This window comes from Cygnus olor, chromosome 10 (genome assembly GCF_009769625.2).
Source record: "Cygnus olor isolate bCygOlo1 chromosome 10, bCygOlo1.pri.v2, whole genome shotgun sequence".
In the NCBI taxonomy this organism is placed as follows: Eukaryota; Metazoa; Chordata; class Aves; order Anseriformes; family Anatidae; genus Cygnus; species Cygnus olor.
Genome location: NC_049178.1, coordinates 20,910,992 through 20,927,299, shown reverse-complemented (window position 1 = coordinate 20,927,299; position 16,308 = coordinate 20,910,992). Strand labels below are relative to the sequence as shown.

The window sequence follows — 16,308 nt, the reverse complement described above, 5'->3', positions numbered from 1 at the left end:
GTCCCCAGCAGCAGTGCAGGGGGCAGCCCTCCCACCTCTGGCACAGCGCTGCTGCTCCGCCAGGAACGTGTTCCACAGGTGGGCTGAGAGCCCCTTTTGTCTGAGACAGCAGAGGCTTTAGCTAATTGTATCTCAGCTGGAGATTACGCTTTGCATATCTTATAGAAAGGACGATCCGCCTGGTCTTTACATGTTTAGTAATGATTTTCCTGAAAACAATCCACTACAAAACAGAAACAAAACCACACTATTTATGCACAAAAATGAAAAAGCGGGGTTAGCATCAAGGAAACCTGCTGCAAGGAAACAGCACTACTGCAATCAGTACTACTGCAACGCACCCTGCTGGAAGAAAAGGAGAAATCCTGGCAAGTGGTAAGAGATGCTGGAGTGACCAGTGGAGACAATTCCCATGTGCAAGAGGAGCGGTTCTGCAAACATGAGACATCCAATGAGCCCTCCCGGGGCTGCGGCAAGTTTGCTTCATTCTTTCAACCTAAAGTGACAAATTCATGAAGCATTCCTATAAGAATAGCTATGAGTACATACATACCTTAGACATTACTTGTTGAAATGCAGAATCTGCTGGAATGTTTGAATAGCTGGAATAGTTTGAATAGAAAACAGATGCAAATGTACAAAGTGGTTTCTATCCAGTATGTAGATCTCAGGGTCAATGTTGACATAGCAAAGTTCATCTCACTGTTAGCTTCCAGTCTGGCCAGGTTCCAGGAAAATGCAGAGAAGCTTATAAAATAATAATAATAAAATAATGATAAAAAAGAAAAACCCACACCAGCATTTCACAGCCATAGCCTCACAAACAAAAAGGTTAATCAATATTTTCAGAGAATCTTGGAAAATGTCTAGGTTTAGTATAGAGCAAAAATCTGAGTTACCCACTGATCCACCCAAAAGAAAAGCGTAGACACATTGATTGCAAACATCAGGTAGCGTGTTGCTTTCTCAGCTTACAACCAGGTATCGGGCTTCACATGGTGCAAATGCAAAAAAGAGAGAGAGAGAGAAAGTTGTAGCAGTCAGACAAAACAAGGAAGCAACTGATGAGAAAAAAACAAACCTCAGGACCCATGGAGTAGTCCTCAACAGGGAGAGACATGTGAAGTTGCATCTAAAAGGCAGCTTTGCATGAGTGCTCCACACCAGCACTTGGGAGATGCAGAGGGCAGGAGCAGAGCCAGGAGAGGCTGGAGGAGCTCGAGACAGCACACAGTGAGAGCAGGATGCTGCCAGGGAAACGTGTCTGAGGTACTTCTCTGAAAGAACGCTGCACGGCCTGTAAACTTTGGTAATGGAATAGAAGAAAGGGTATAGAAAGCCTTCAAGCACTAAAGGGACTTTTGGTTAAATTTGCTTAAATTAATGAGTGAAAATGGCCATTTGATTAGAAAATGTTTTAGTCGTAAATCTCAGTGTTCAGAACACGCTCTTTGTCCCCATCAGAAAAGAGTTTCTCTATTGCACTAAACTACTTTAATGATATTCCCAGGGCATAAAGGGGTCTTAAACGATGCTGATCGTCTGATAACTCCTTTAGTCAGTGCATTTCTCAGACATCCTACTGTTATGAGAGCATAAAATATGAATGTCTTCTAGGTCTTTGTCACTGACAGTGAGGTGCTGTAATTCACCGGGAGCTGAGGGCTCAAAGCCAAGTGTGCTGACGATCAAACTACTGTTGGTTCACAAAAGGCAGCTTACCACAACGTGGCCAGCATTCAGAGAGTATTCAGGTGATACTCATATTATCATCCCACTGATTGAATGAGATGATTAAGTTGGCAGCCTGCAAATCACACTGCCACATGTGTATTTCTCCGTGCTACTTTTCCTGAAGGGTTTTTTTCTGCAGGTTCAAAAATTCCAAATAAATATCTGTTTTCTAAACTTAAGCCACAGAGTTCAGTTTGCCCACCTAGAGGTTTTTTTTTTTTTCCTTGAATTTCCCTGTCTGCCAGAAAAAACATCTTTCAATTAGAGACTCCTGCAAAGGATACACAACACCCTTCCTCTCAAAGCAGGCTTACAGATGAAGAGCTAAAGAAGATTACTCTGTAGGAAAGGCGGCAGTAATTTCCTGCTTTCACTCAAGGGTACACTGGGGGCTCAGGGCAGACTGGGGACCATTAATCACTGCGAGCTCTCTGTCGATTGGCTTCAAGCTGCCGAGTGCTGCCACTTACTCCGGGACACTTGTAGTATCTTGCTCTTAACAGGAGCTTTCACAAAGCCTTCCTTGTCCTTGATTTCAAACGGGACCAGATGAAACTCCAGAAGATCAAAAGGTGGTTCTTGAGGATTCTGAAGATCTGTCAGCTTCGGGGATTTTTAAGAGCAACTACAGCTTTACAAAGACAGATCAAATCAAGCCCACTATGAAATAGCATTAGCCAGAAGCCATTAGCATCAAAGTGGGTGTTTTGTGCTCATTTGCAGCACGTAGACTGGGAGCCCCCAGATGCCAGCCCCGTGAAGCTGCGCTCCAGATAGCCACGCATGTGGCAGTCACAGCATCCACTCAACAGCTCTGAAGGGAGATCTGAACTAATCACAAGTAAATGAGTTATGACATATAAATAAAAGTTAAAAAGTCTAGAAACTCCACAAATAAAACAGTTATATTCCTTATGTGATCATTATAGCAATTCACCATGTGTCCAAATTTCAGAGCTTCCAGTCTGCCCATAAAAGAATAATTATCTTTTTACCCAAAGCATCCAGGATAGTTGTGTCAGATTTTTATTTATTTATTTATTTATTTTTCAAACTTACTACAGACAGGAACTCTTTTGGTGACTTCTTAAGATTATTTCCTATTTAATAAATAACATTAAATATATAGTTTGATGAATAATTATATGCAATACTTAATCAGGCCAAAACAAATTCAAGTTAGCACTGATATCTACATGAGATATAAACCTCCTTCTATTTTATTTTCCAGTTAGTTTTAGCTCTATTTATGTCTGTACAGTAAATACCAGTAAATTTAGGGACTACTTATAATTTCAAATTATAGCAGCATATATATGATGTGGAGATATTTGTGTTAGCAACAGCTGTTGGGAATGAAATTTTGTAAGGATGAGGTCTGCTTTGCCCTTATTTCTGAACATTACAAGTCCATAACCCCCAATTCTAAGGCAGAAGATGCTCCAACACTGAGGCGTGATGCTCCAGAGGAAGAGGAAAGTCTGAGTACCTGAGCTCCCTTACAGTAACCTCTTCTTCAAATGATAGTTGAGTTGCTGTACACCCCATCACGGGAGTTATTTCAAACTAGAAAAAAGCTTTTGGAAGCATTTTAAGCAAGCATTTCCCAAAGTAATCCTATATTGGCACTAGAGAAGATTGAAAGAACTAATATGGCTCTACCTTTCTGTAACTCAAAATGCCTATCTATTAAGAGGTCATAATAAATCATAAAAGTCTGTCACAACCAGAGACAAAGTAATGAGTTGGAAAGCAAGGATTAAATAAAGTTTAATAAAAAAAATGTTATGAAACAGTGATAAATGTGAATCAATACTTATTCTGTAATTCTACCATATTTCTTTGACATGAAATATCCCAAAATGTCTGTTACATTCAGTATTATCTGTTTCTCAGCTCAGAAAGAATTCGAGAGACTGCTTCAAATAGGAAACTCTTGCTGTGGATACTGGTAAATACTACTTTTTAAATAAAGAAGGAAGTGACATGTCATTACTCACCTTGTCTATAAATGACTTGACAAAAATCCATCTAGAGAAATTACAGTTATAGCAGTCAGGAGAGTCCATAAAGCAAAATGTGGATGGGGTCTCGAGGAGCAGAGCAGCCCGAAATGGGGTGCTTGCCCCCCAGGGAGGTTACCTGGTGGGGACAGCAGTGACCTTCGCTCACAGGAGCTGCAGCTCTGATGGATGCTTCTAGGGTTTGTTCTCAGGGTCTGCCACCCGCTCCTTTCCTAAGGCTGTGCATACATGGAAAGTAGGATTCGAGTCTTCAGTAAGGAACCAAACACAGCAAATGTTTTTAATTCTTCATAATCTGCTAATCAGCACTCATGGGTGAAAACACAGCACATTAAAATTTGAACACAAGTTATTGTATTACACAATACTTACTGAAGTACTGCCATGAGGTCCCAGGTACTGATGTCACACTAGTAAAACAGCACCTCCTAATTTAGATAAGACAATTATCTAAATAAATAATAATAAAATAAAGAATTAAAATATTTAAAACAATAAATAATTGAAAACATTGCTTCATTTCTTTCAAGTCTTTTAAAATACCTGGTGTCGCCTTATTATTTTCCAGTTTCACTGTGCTGGAAAAGCAATTGAAATGGTCAGGTCTTGCTTATGCCCTGCATATTGACACAGCAGTTTTGCAATGCTCAGAGGTAATGGTGGTATTGGGAAACACTACCTTTTGGGGAACGTTTTGTTTGAACAGATGGCTTGTGTTTAAAGCTTAATAGACCTCAGGCAATTTCACCTTACTGCCTGTCCAGATGAAGAAGATATCATAAATAGATGAACTTCAAGACAAAATGAGACTTTCTCCTCCGTGTTCTGGAGATTGCTCTACTTCAAATACAAGTGATGGGGATGCTTCCTGTTTGTATGGAGCTATTCCCAGTGATCACTGCTGTATTCAGTAGAAAAATGTCTTCAATTTTCATGTACAGAATGTACCAACTGATTTTGCCAACTCATATTCTTCTTTGTCAAACATTTCATTTATTTTTCAGTTGGCAGAACACAGAGGTTGTCTGCTGCCAGCACTAGTGTAGCTGAAATGGTGACCCCTTTGTCTTCAGATTTGGTTGAGATTTTTTTCGTCTTGGGAAGGACACACACACGTCCTGCTGCTTGTGCCTGGGGTTGCTGTCTCCAGCAGAAAAAGCAGAGAGGAGCTGATCCGCCAGCCAGGCAACAGATCAACGGGGGCACAGAGCACCAGCTGCCCTCATACCAGTGGTCCCACCACATTTAACCTGCCAGCCTTGGCACTGCATTAGGACTTTCCTTCAGCAGAGCAATTAAAGCTTCCAAAAAGTGACAAATGTTGCTTTAAGGGTTGGTTAGTCAGCTTGAGTATATATTTAGCATAATTCAGGATTTCTCTGTTCCCGACAGATTAGATAATGTGGTCAGTGAATTTGAAAAGAATAAATGCAGAACTCATTTGCATCAGTGCTTTCAATTTGCTCAGAATGTTTTCTCATTTAATTATTAGCCCACGGTAAACTAGTTATCAATTAATTGCTAGAAAATAGAAGTGTGTGTGTGTGTTATTGCTTAGATGTCTAATTGGCTATACTGTTGCTTTCTTGTTAAATGCTAATTAAAGTTTCAAAACAGCTAAACATTAGTTAAGTTTAAATGGTTTAACAAGATACTCTAAGGTATAAACACATTTATATTGCATATTATTTTTATGCCAGATTATGGCAAATCCAGAGCAAAAGTGACATTTTCCCCCACACTAATATATGATATTATTTACATAGGTCTTAACTAAATGAAGAAGTTTTTTCTTGCTTTCACTTATTTATCAAATATCTACTCAGTACTGAAGCTAACATGCATGAGTCAAGACAAAACTGACTGAAAAGTCTTCTAGTGACAGTGATTGTAGTTTGTAGTTCACCCAATGTCTCATCCTGAAGAAAAATAGAAAAAAACTCATACTAACAGCAAACACTCTGACCATGGGCTCTGCCTGCTAATACACAGCACAGCCCTCTCTTCCTCTTTTGCAATTCTGCTTCATCTCCAGGAAATAAACTTCACCTGCCACCGCACTCTGTTCACACACAGCTATTCTGGGATCCTCATACCAGGTGAATCACAAAATATTTTTTTTCCCCATCACTGTTTGTATCCTTTTTTTTTTTCCTTCAATATCTTCTTGTTTTAGGTTCCATGAAACATGGCTGAGCAATGCCTCCCTGCTTAAACGTGCCAGTTGCAGAGCATGAACCCCCATACATGCATCTGCTTACCAGCTGGAAGCCTTTCTCCATTATTCCTCCTCAGTGACATACCTTTGTACTTATGAAATATCACAAAGTTTTGCCTCTTCCTGTCCTTCTCCTCAGACAGTCTTGTGTCTTGAAATACAGCACAGCAACTTGCTCATTGGATAATTCTAAGTGACCTCATTGCCACGAAGATAAATAGTGATTTCTGCAGAAGTTTATCATTTTGCTGTCCACATATCAGCAACTTTGGGGAGGGACGAATATCACTTAGGGCTTCCACAGATATTCTAAGCCTAAGGAGCAATTGAAAAATATTCTTGAAAGGAAAAACATCAAACTTCATATTAATGTTAAATCAAGTTCACAGAATCCATTAGAAATTAAAACTATAGACAAGAAAACAGCTGTAACAACCTCAAATCTTATTTTTAGAAAGGCATTTCAAGCCTCAGATTGAGTTCAGCTACTGGAACCAGAAAAGCAATAGATTAATGCTCAGCTTCTCCCCTAGGCATTGCACTCAGTTAAAAAGGTATAGGGAAAAAAATCTCAGAAGGGCAACATCATCATCTCAGAGCAATTTTCTACAAAAGAGGGATGGTGTTTGTATAAAAAACATGAGATGCAAATATAAGCAGTTTGTTGCAATCACAAGTACAAACACTGTAACTTCTTCTAATGCTTCTAATTTGAAAGTAATAAATCATTTCGTTATAAATCCAGATCTCAATGAAAATATATCAGCATTCATTTTTCAGTTCAAGTACATCTGTAATCTTCATGTTTAATTAGACATTGGGTAAGACAGGCAAACATACTCATTTATTTAGATCCTGTAGATCGAATAGGGAATTGAATGCTTGACAAAGGGGAATGCAAGAATAATACAAGGCTTTATCTCTATGAAAATCTCAAAAAAATTTAAAAACACCATGGTTTTTTTGGCAACTGTTTTAAAAAATTAATCCAAAAATCCACGAATGTCAGCCATAGTTGCAGGTGTCTCAGCACAGCTCCCACAGCTCTTAAGATCATTAATGGAGGAGATTTAGAGAGATCCAAGTGATATCCAGCAGCAGTAAAACCTAGGCAAAGCTGCTAAGCACTTCTGAAAATGAGATGGGAATTTAGAATCCTAAGGATGGGATTTCTGAAGGCGTTTCAGTCATTAGAACTGTAGAAGTCCCATTGATTTTTAGTGGAACTTCATCTCTCAGGATGGCCGAAAATCCCATTCCAAATGTCAATTAAAGAAGCTGAAAGGTTGAACTTTGGCTGGGATTTGATTGCCGCTGATCTGCAATGAGTATGGCCTTTTAACACCTTCAGGGCCCTTCCAGCATTCCAGCTCCTGGACTGATGAACTTAAAAATGCTGGTTTGAAAGAGAAATATATGCTGGTAGGGTTATTAATCTGCCCACAGGAGATACTTTAGACCATGCTGCTGCTGCTCCTGATTTTGGTGCTCCAGGGCTGAGCAGCGGGACCACAGGCACAGGAAAAACGCAACTGAGGGGCGCGAGGAACAAGTGGAAGAGCACAGGACACAGTGGGACAGAGCAGGGGGAGCAGATGGGAACTTAAAGGTGAAAAACTCTGCTGGGACTCAATGTCTTTCAGGCACCACATCCAGACAGGTATTGAGACAAACACCGCCTGCTTTCAGCCAAGTATGATTAGCATTAGACACATTCTGACAACTTTATTTCAAATCAGCAAAATATAGAAAATTCTTTTTTATCCAGAGTTTTCTCTAGATTGTCCAGCTATGCCATTAACAGGACACAGATGCCTAGTTTCCCAGCCTGAAAATGATTTATTTTTTTCATATCTCATTTGAAAAGTCAGCCCTCAAGGCTAAATTTTCTAAGAGTTCAGACATAAGAGTAAGCTATTGTGCCAGAGCAACTCCTCATAAAGCAGCTGGATTTCCATGTTTATGCATACACTCAGCCTGTAGCTAATGCAAGGTAATTCAGGGTAATTTAGAACTCCTTTTGTTGAGCTAATACATGGTAACAAATTAAAACTTAAAATATCTGCATGCCTAAGATGGAAGAAGCTATACAGAATGAAATGATGTAGACAAGCAAAGAGTTTCCTAAAGTGATAACACTTTTTTTTTCTGGTTTTGTCTTTAATTGATTTCCTAATTTCAATCAGTTTCCATGGCAGCTAGGCACTTAGCTCATGCACCTACCCATCTGCTTGTCCCTCTAGTTGCACGAGGACCTTTGAACACCTGGTTCAGGAGGATCAAACACCACAGCTGGCTATGTGCAGAACTGTTGAATAAAAAGAAAGTGTTGTGCAAGATTACATCCTTCTGGTGAGACTGTGCACTTACACTAAACATGATGTGGCAGTGTAGGTGCAAGGTAAGGCTTTTGAAGACATCTCTAGAAGCTTATTATAATGAGTTGGAGAAGAGTTGTTTGTTTATAAAATTATTTTACTCATTTATGCCTACATTAATTAGATTAATTGCAGAAAGGGAATTTACATTTTTAAATATGTACCCAGCTGTTCTTTGTCCTGAAGCAGTTGCTGCACAGCACCTAGGATTCAAACAGTGCAAGCTGAGCAGGGACTTTGTGCTAGGGCACACCAGCAGCCTCTTGAGAGGGGATGAGGGTGGGAGAGCTGTCCCGTATGGCAGAAAGGCTTTGTTTCTCCAAAATATTCAGTCAGGGCATGCACTTGTGGTCTGTCTAAGCCAGAGGCGGCACGGACATTTTGCAGCCCAAACTCCAGGACAGAACAAACTACCCCAAGCTGGCACTGCCACCTTCTCAATTTCACAATTAAGAGCATAACTGCACCACGACTGCTCAGTGCCTGAGTTCCTACACGGAGGAAACGAGAGGAGAAAACTGATGAGAAACTACCAGCTAAAATAAGAAGGGTTAAAAAAAAAGTAAAGAAATAGCTGCCACCCAGGGATATTGGATTGAGTTTGAGAAAAGATCATTTCTGATCAAAAGCTTATAACACTAAGGCTTGCTCTAGAAATTTAATAAAAGTCAGAGGCTTCTCTGTTTTGCATACACACTTGCGCACTTCTTACTAGAACAGGATTGTCTGAGTACATATCTTCTGAGAGATAAAGAGAAACCTCCTGGTACGCACATTAATTAGAAATGAAACTTTACTGAAGATATTGAACAGTAAACAACTATCACGTGAAATAAAATTAATTATTGTACAGCTCAAGTAGAATAAAGGACCTTTTGAAGACTCTTTTCATAAACACTTACTGACAAGTAATGATCAAAATGCCTCTGAGTAAAGCCATTCTCAGGGGGAGATGTCCTGCTGAAGGCCACGTTGGCAACACTGATATTTAAACTGAAGAGTTCAGCTTCAGTGCTGTGTTCATCCTCCAGGTGAAGCTCATTTATCACGTCCATGCACCTACACAAAGATGAAGCCCTGGAAGAACAGGTTGGAGATATTTCAGAGGAGGACAACTGCAAGACAGGAGCGTTATGAACACGCAATGAATGTTTTAATCTGCAAAAGCATGGAAGCGAGCACTTGTCACTACAACAGATATCCCATGCAGCTAGCATCCAGGTGAACAAGTTTCTCAAGGTTAGGCTGGTTAAGAAGCAACTCAAAGAAATTTTTCAAAAACACATAATAAATAAGCAACGCCTATAAGGATGTAATTCCTAATTAAAAAAAAAGCCATCTCCCCACACACTGAGACAAGTTTCCCAGTTTTCTCTCACATCCTCTTTGACCACAATCGTCCAAGGCACTAGAAGAAGCCAGCAACGCCACTTTTTTATATTGTTGTGTTAGCATGTACATTTTCCAGGAAAAAATGTTCTTGACGGCAACAAGGATTTTCTTCCCCTCACAGAGAAATGAAACAGAAATCAGTGCATCACAGCATAAATAGAACACAAAGATTTGATTACACCTTAAAAGCTTGCAGAAGCACTATCTAGAAAAATTTCACAACCGGTATTATGAGTCACTATTTTGTCATCAGGGTTTCTTTTGGTAAAGTACAGCCCTGCCTGTGAAGCTGGGAGAGGAACATTTAACCAGGAAGGCTGTTTTTATTCACTTGCTTTTCCTTTTGCCCTGTCTAAAGAGCTGCAGTCAAGTCACAGGGCCAACAGACAGTACAGCATACATACTCTTTATGTCATGTTCCAATAAAGAGGTTTATTACTTTCATTTAAATCAATAAAGCTTTGTTTGAATGTGATTTCATCTAATATATACAAAGATTCAAAGTGAGGGAATGACACTCTTTACTGAAAAAATAGCATCCAAAAAAATAGTGTTGCAATATGCTCCAACCTGGTAGCTCAACATTTGGCCAAGGACATTGCTCCCAGACCGTCCTTCACAGAAGCAATTTCCTCTGTGTGCACAAGTCCTCTCATTTAACCGTATAACTGGACAGATCTAGCTGCCAAGTAGTCACCAGTTATTTGCATCTCAAGCCACACACCATGGCTTCATTATGCTATAAACTTCACAACCACAGAAGGAAAATATACCTCCTGTCCTGAAAATCATAAAATAAGAAACCAGAGATGACAGCCAAGAGAAAGGAAAGCATGAGGAAATATTATCTTGTGTTGCACAGCACCCCAGGGAGGATCTCAGCATACCACTGAATGCACTGGGCTGGGGCTGAGTGGGTATACATGGTTGTTTAGTGATTTACATACATCACGCTGGAAGTAAGATTATATACCCGCTGAAATCCAGGACCTATGTGACAGTGCTTACTCCAGCAAAATATATTTCAAGCAAACCATATTTTACCAAGTCAATGGTTGTTAGCAAAAGGATGCTTTCATCCTGCTTTCCCTCCTACAAAGATACTAATTTGCTTGGCCTGCTTTTCTCTCTTCACTTCCAGTTGCACTAATTCTGTTGATTTCAGGAGAGAGATTCCTGATATATGCCAGCGTGAAAGCTAAAGTACAGCTGTCAACATATAAAAATATGTGCCTGATTCCTGGGTATACTTTGTAACAAGTTCATAGCCCCACAGTGATTGCAGTATAATTGTCTTCATTCCCTACGTATATTTTAGTAATGGGAATATAATCATTAGTGCTTATAAGACATATAATCTCATTACAGCCAACCCTGTTAGCATACTTTAGCTTCAGCCTAAATATTCTATTTCACCTCTCACTGAAATAGATAAACATTTCTGTTCTTCTGTATCCAGACAAGACTAATTCCTGCCTCTGACAGTTACCATGGCTCACCAGGAAGACACAATGGCCTCAATTGCTTTCAATACATTTAATTTTCCACTTCTGAAACTCGGCCGGAAAGCAAGAGGTTCAATGACACCGCAATTATCCCATGGCATTTCTGACACTCAGAATAAGGATGCAAGGGGAGAAGGTACTTGGTGGGCAGACGCTGTCTGGATATGAGAGACGGTGCCTGAAGTACAGAAGGTAGAGCCTGAGCCAAGTCTGGTTGCACTGTCTGAACCCAGAGCTAAAAGCTAGTGCTGGTGAAGTAGAGGTGCTGAGACCCAAAGCTCCCCACACCTGCGAGCACAGCGCTGAAGCCAGAGAACTGCAGCACACCCAGAAGGACAGCTTTAACTTTTTCACTCACTCAATTTTACATCTCTAGTACCAAGGCAGAGAAGTGCTGCACAGTCAAGGGAGCTGTTCAAACTCTTGCAAGAGTGGAGAGATTCTAAAATTCAGAAATACGAACCAGTGTTATCACTTAGAAGACAGGAGATGAGAAAGAACCTCAGAACAGCTCAAAAAAAAACAAATGATCTTGCCTGCCAAGTCAATCCAGTCCATAATTTAATTAGCCAACCCTCAAAATACTCACAGGTAAATTACGACAACTGGAAATAATTTGCTCAGTTTACATGTTGTGGTCTGTATGATCATCAACCACTCACAAATATTTGGTTATATTTTCTGGGAGCAGAGGCTGTGCAGCAGTTCCCCCATCCCTCTCATCACTACCTGCAATGAGGAACCTGCGCCCAGGAGGAACACGCGAGGCCAGAGCTTCCCGCAAGTACTGCTTGCAAGGGTGATGTTTGTCCTCTTCTAATTAAAAAAAATTAATTAGTTCCACACAAGTCCACCACATATGTAAAATGATATAAAAAAGTAAGGGTGTCTGTTAAGGGTACAAGTCAGCAATATCAGCGTGCTGCTTACTGAGGAACAGCTTAGCTACTGCTGTGATGGACACCATGGGATTCCTGAAGTAGATACAGCACGAGGGTAATCGCACACCAACAGTGAGCTTAAAAGCCTGGAAGGTGCAGTGGTTTGTTACAACAAAAACATATCAGCATCCAAAAAGCTACCAATGCTTCCTGGCCTTTTGATGCATGTGATTTCTTTTAATATTAGTAATACTAGCACTTTTAAAAGGGCATATTTGTATTAAGTTGATAAATTAGAACAACTTTTGGAAGAAGCTGTTAAGGTTCAATGAATAAATCTATTTTTTTAATAACAGAGATGATTTATTTGATAGCCCAAAATGAATCATTCTGAACTACCACTTCCTATCATCTTAATCCCACTGTCCCACTTGAAGATTCAAGTTTTGTATATAAACACTTCAGGAAATGTTTGTTGAAAAATGCCAGTGCACATTTAAACATTGGTTAGTCACCAAGCTGTTGGCAATCACAGTACCTTCTCCACAGAGAATTTGTAGATTGAAATAGTTTTTTATGATTTATAAAAATGAAATATTATTACTGAAAACTTCTCAAATATTGCCTTAAGTGAAGACAAGCCACAAACAAAATGGTATTTTAATGAGCCATTAAAACAAAGCAATAAATTCTTCTGAAATTAAACTTATTGGGCATAAAGTGTGAACCTAGGAAAATTATTTTCTTAGGGGTCTGTGCCTGAGCAGGGACAGGAACAGCCCCGCAGGCACTCGGCCGGAGGGTTGGGCAGGGTAGTGCCTATTGCAGGCGGGAGCAGCCAAAAGAACAGCAGTAGTGGCCCAGGTGAAACACTAACAAAAATACCACCTAGGCTCTTCAAGACTAATGAGTTAAGAGCAGGAATTTCACAAAAAAAAAGTTAGTGGAAGGTCTACCATTACAACAGGTATCAAGCAACCAAAATAACCAAGCGTTTCGACATAAATGGTAAATAATAGTGCCTATTGCTATTGGTTGGAATGACGCTTTTTTCATCTTGAACAACATGAATAATCAGACTATTTCTATTAATCTCCACTTAAACCTCTATTAACGAAGCAAATATTGGCCATCATTGCATCCATGTCAGGAATCATATGAACACTGTAAAAATAAAACACAAGGTTTATGACAGAAATATGAAAATAATTATGGTTTGGTATTTAGATTAAATGTGTGGTGTAACACTTTACAATTGTACATACAGAATGCACTGATGTAATGTATGTTCTGGCTGAAGAAAAAAATGAGTTATGGTACTTTAATACAAAAGCTCATTGTCATGTGAATTTTTATACATCTCAAACAGATTTAACCTTAGGTTGTTAGATTTTTAGATTTAATTCATTAGCTACATTATGCAGTGATACCACAGAATAATTTTCTTGTCAGGCCAGCCACCCTCTCTAAAGGTACTTTGAAATCCAGTTTTCATGTTGAATATAAATCAGTCAATTTTGAGTTGGGCAATGATGCACAAAATGGAATATTTAAAACTTCCCTTTTGCCGTGAGGCCAGGTGTCAGACCTCAGTGAGTGCTGCCGAGGGAGTCAGCTTTGTTTCTACAATATCTCATGTAGGTTGTTACATCTACTGTCCTCAAAAGAGCAAAACAAGGGGCTACTAGATTATCCCGTTGGGCAGATCCTGAGCACACCAGGCTGTAGTGACTTGCTCAAGACTATGGAGGAAACCTACAACAAAAGCTGTTTAAGGGCCAGCCTCTGCCACATGAGACTACCTCATCTTTTCCACAGCTTGTTCCCCTGATGGAAAGATAGCAGAACATCAGGGAGTCCCCAGGGACAGACGTTTGCAGTGAGTTTGTGCTCAGGCTACAGGCATAGCACGGAGCTCCGTGAGTCGGACTGCCTGCCTTCCTGCTCCTCGTACGGAGGAACACCTCATCAGGCCATCGTGAGATCCACTGTTTCATTTCACTCATTTCACAAAATTAAGTATTTCAGATAGAAGAGAACTTTTAGAAGAAATGTATCCTCAGTACAAAATAAAAAAACTTATTTCATAAGCTTTTTCATAAGATTCAGAAGATTAACTTTCCTACGTGTTATTTCAATGCATATTACTACAATCAAAAGACAATTTTTTTTTTATGACAGTTATGATATTTCTAAGTCAAAAACAAAAATAATTAGGCATGGCATATCACTTTAATTTCCTCCTATTCATAAATCAGATTGTTGTGCTTTGCAATACTACTTCCAAACTATTTTTATGTGCTTTGAATCTACCCTGGCTAGCCCTTCAGTTTTTTAAGAATACATACCTTTGTACATTTGAACACAACATCATAAAGATGCTTGGCATTTCAACATGCATTTTTAATGCATTTTGTAAAATATATTTCTAAAACTAGAGATTAGCACAATGTTAATTGTGGCCTTACAATTTCTGCTGGAGATCTGCATATAGAAATAGGTTCACACTTTGTCATATCTTAATGCCTCCACTTACTCTGTAAGCTGAGCTAGATTCATCAGTTAGGCATTCTCTGTTTGTAGAAAGAAACTCTTCACGAGTTACTAAAAGCTACAGACATTTTTACCACATCCTTAATTTTGTATCCATAATAAGGCCAGGAATTTCTCATTAGAAGTCACTGTTAAAAAAAATCACGTTAGTATTCTAGTCCAAGTAACTCTATAAATATTTTGGGACTGAGAAAACATCATCTCTAGCTTACTAGAGTTTGAAAACGTTTCTGGTAAGCAATTATTTTTAAGATTGTCAGTCCTAGCTCTGCCCTTTGAGACCCGTGCATATAGCATCTGATTATTGCAGTGGCACTTATTTAAATACCCAAGTAGAGTTTAGAAGAGGCACTTCTACACATAGAAGTTGTCATGATTCAGCCTTGCAAGCTCTATTGTGGAAAAACTCCAATATATATCACACTACTATGCTATGAATGCTCTATGACCTTACAAAAATAGGTATCTTATCAGTAGGAAGGTTATTAACTAATACACAGGAGTTACATTCTCCTAGATAAGTAGCATGAGTGTAGGTGCATCCTGAATTTTGGGACAGAAGAGCACTGATGGGGCTTACAATGTTAAGTGTTTAGAATGGAGAGAGAAAGTACTGGAGTCACAGCTGACAAAAGACTGAGTCTCTGAAAGACTGAAGGAAGGAATAATGAAGGCAGCCACTACACTGCAAGACTATGTTATCACTGTACACAACATTTTAAGGCAACTAGTGACAAGCTTAACTCTTTTCTCCTACACCCCCATGAAAGTCTGTTCATCACTGCAGCACTGCCAGTAAAATGTCTCTGACTTGGTATTGCTGTATCTTGCAAGTGCTGCTGAGCTGAGGAAAAAACTGCTACATTTCAAAGAGGAAAAAAGAATCCCAGTTTTGAAACCAGTTTAGAATAGAATGTATTTCCACATTTGCAAAGCACTTTTCAAAGCAGAGCCGGAGTCTCAACCACCCCAGCCAATGGGCTGTTCCAGAGCGAGGGAGCCTGCAAGCACCAGGAGGGTTTACGAGAACCAGACCCCAGCAGCTCTGGGAGCCCCAGGTGCTGGGACACCAGGGGGCTGGAGGTCACCAGCCTCCCCCACTCACTGCCAGTCACCCACACGAGGCAGCTGGCAGAGAAGAATTTAATCAAAAGCAATATACAGCAATGCCCTCAGTTTGATGGCAAATCCTGTCAGAACAATTGTTTGTCAAACGCTGTCAGTGTCAGACACTGCTTCAGTCACTACAGATAGGCAAAGTCTGCAGGGAGGGTAATTTCTTTGCTGTTTAACAGCATTACTGAATGACTTTTTTTCACCTGCTCCCCATGTTCTCTCTGCTGGCTCCTACCCCTCTCAAGCCACAGGGTATAACAGTGGTCTGACCCAATGCAGCCATTCCCACGATTGTACCAAGTGACACGAGCCTTTCTTCCAGTTATTACCTCTCACTACAGCCTTGCTTTGCTCACCCGACCGTCACAGTCACCAAAAAATACTGATATTAAGTAGAAAGAGTAATTGCCACCCCTATCGCAGGAGACATTGCCAAGCAGAACTCAGTTTCATTAAGAGTATTGATTGTGATTTATTTGTGCCTGGGAGAGGTTACAGTTCCTGCCC

At 39.8% G+C, this 16,308-nt stretch overlaps 1 long non-coding RNA gene across 1 annotated transcript; it reads right to left on the bottom strand.

Annotated features, from left to right (window-relative positions):
• Positions 1-1,267: 1,267 nt before the first annotated feature.
• LOC121075461 lies at positions 1,268-5,067 on the bottom strand. The gene is made up of 3 exons (XR_005822974.1): positions 4,302-5,067; positions 3,877-3,976; positions 1,268-1,304 (listed from the first exon to the last, which is right to left on the bottom strand). It is a non-coding gene; the product is annotated as an uncharacterized LOC121075461 (long non-coding RNA).
• Between the last annotated feature and the right edge of the window lie 11,241 nt (positions 5,068-16,308).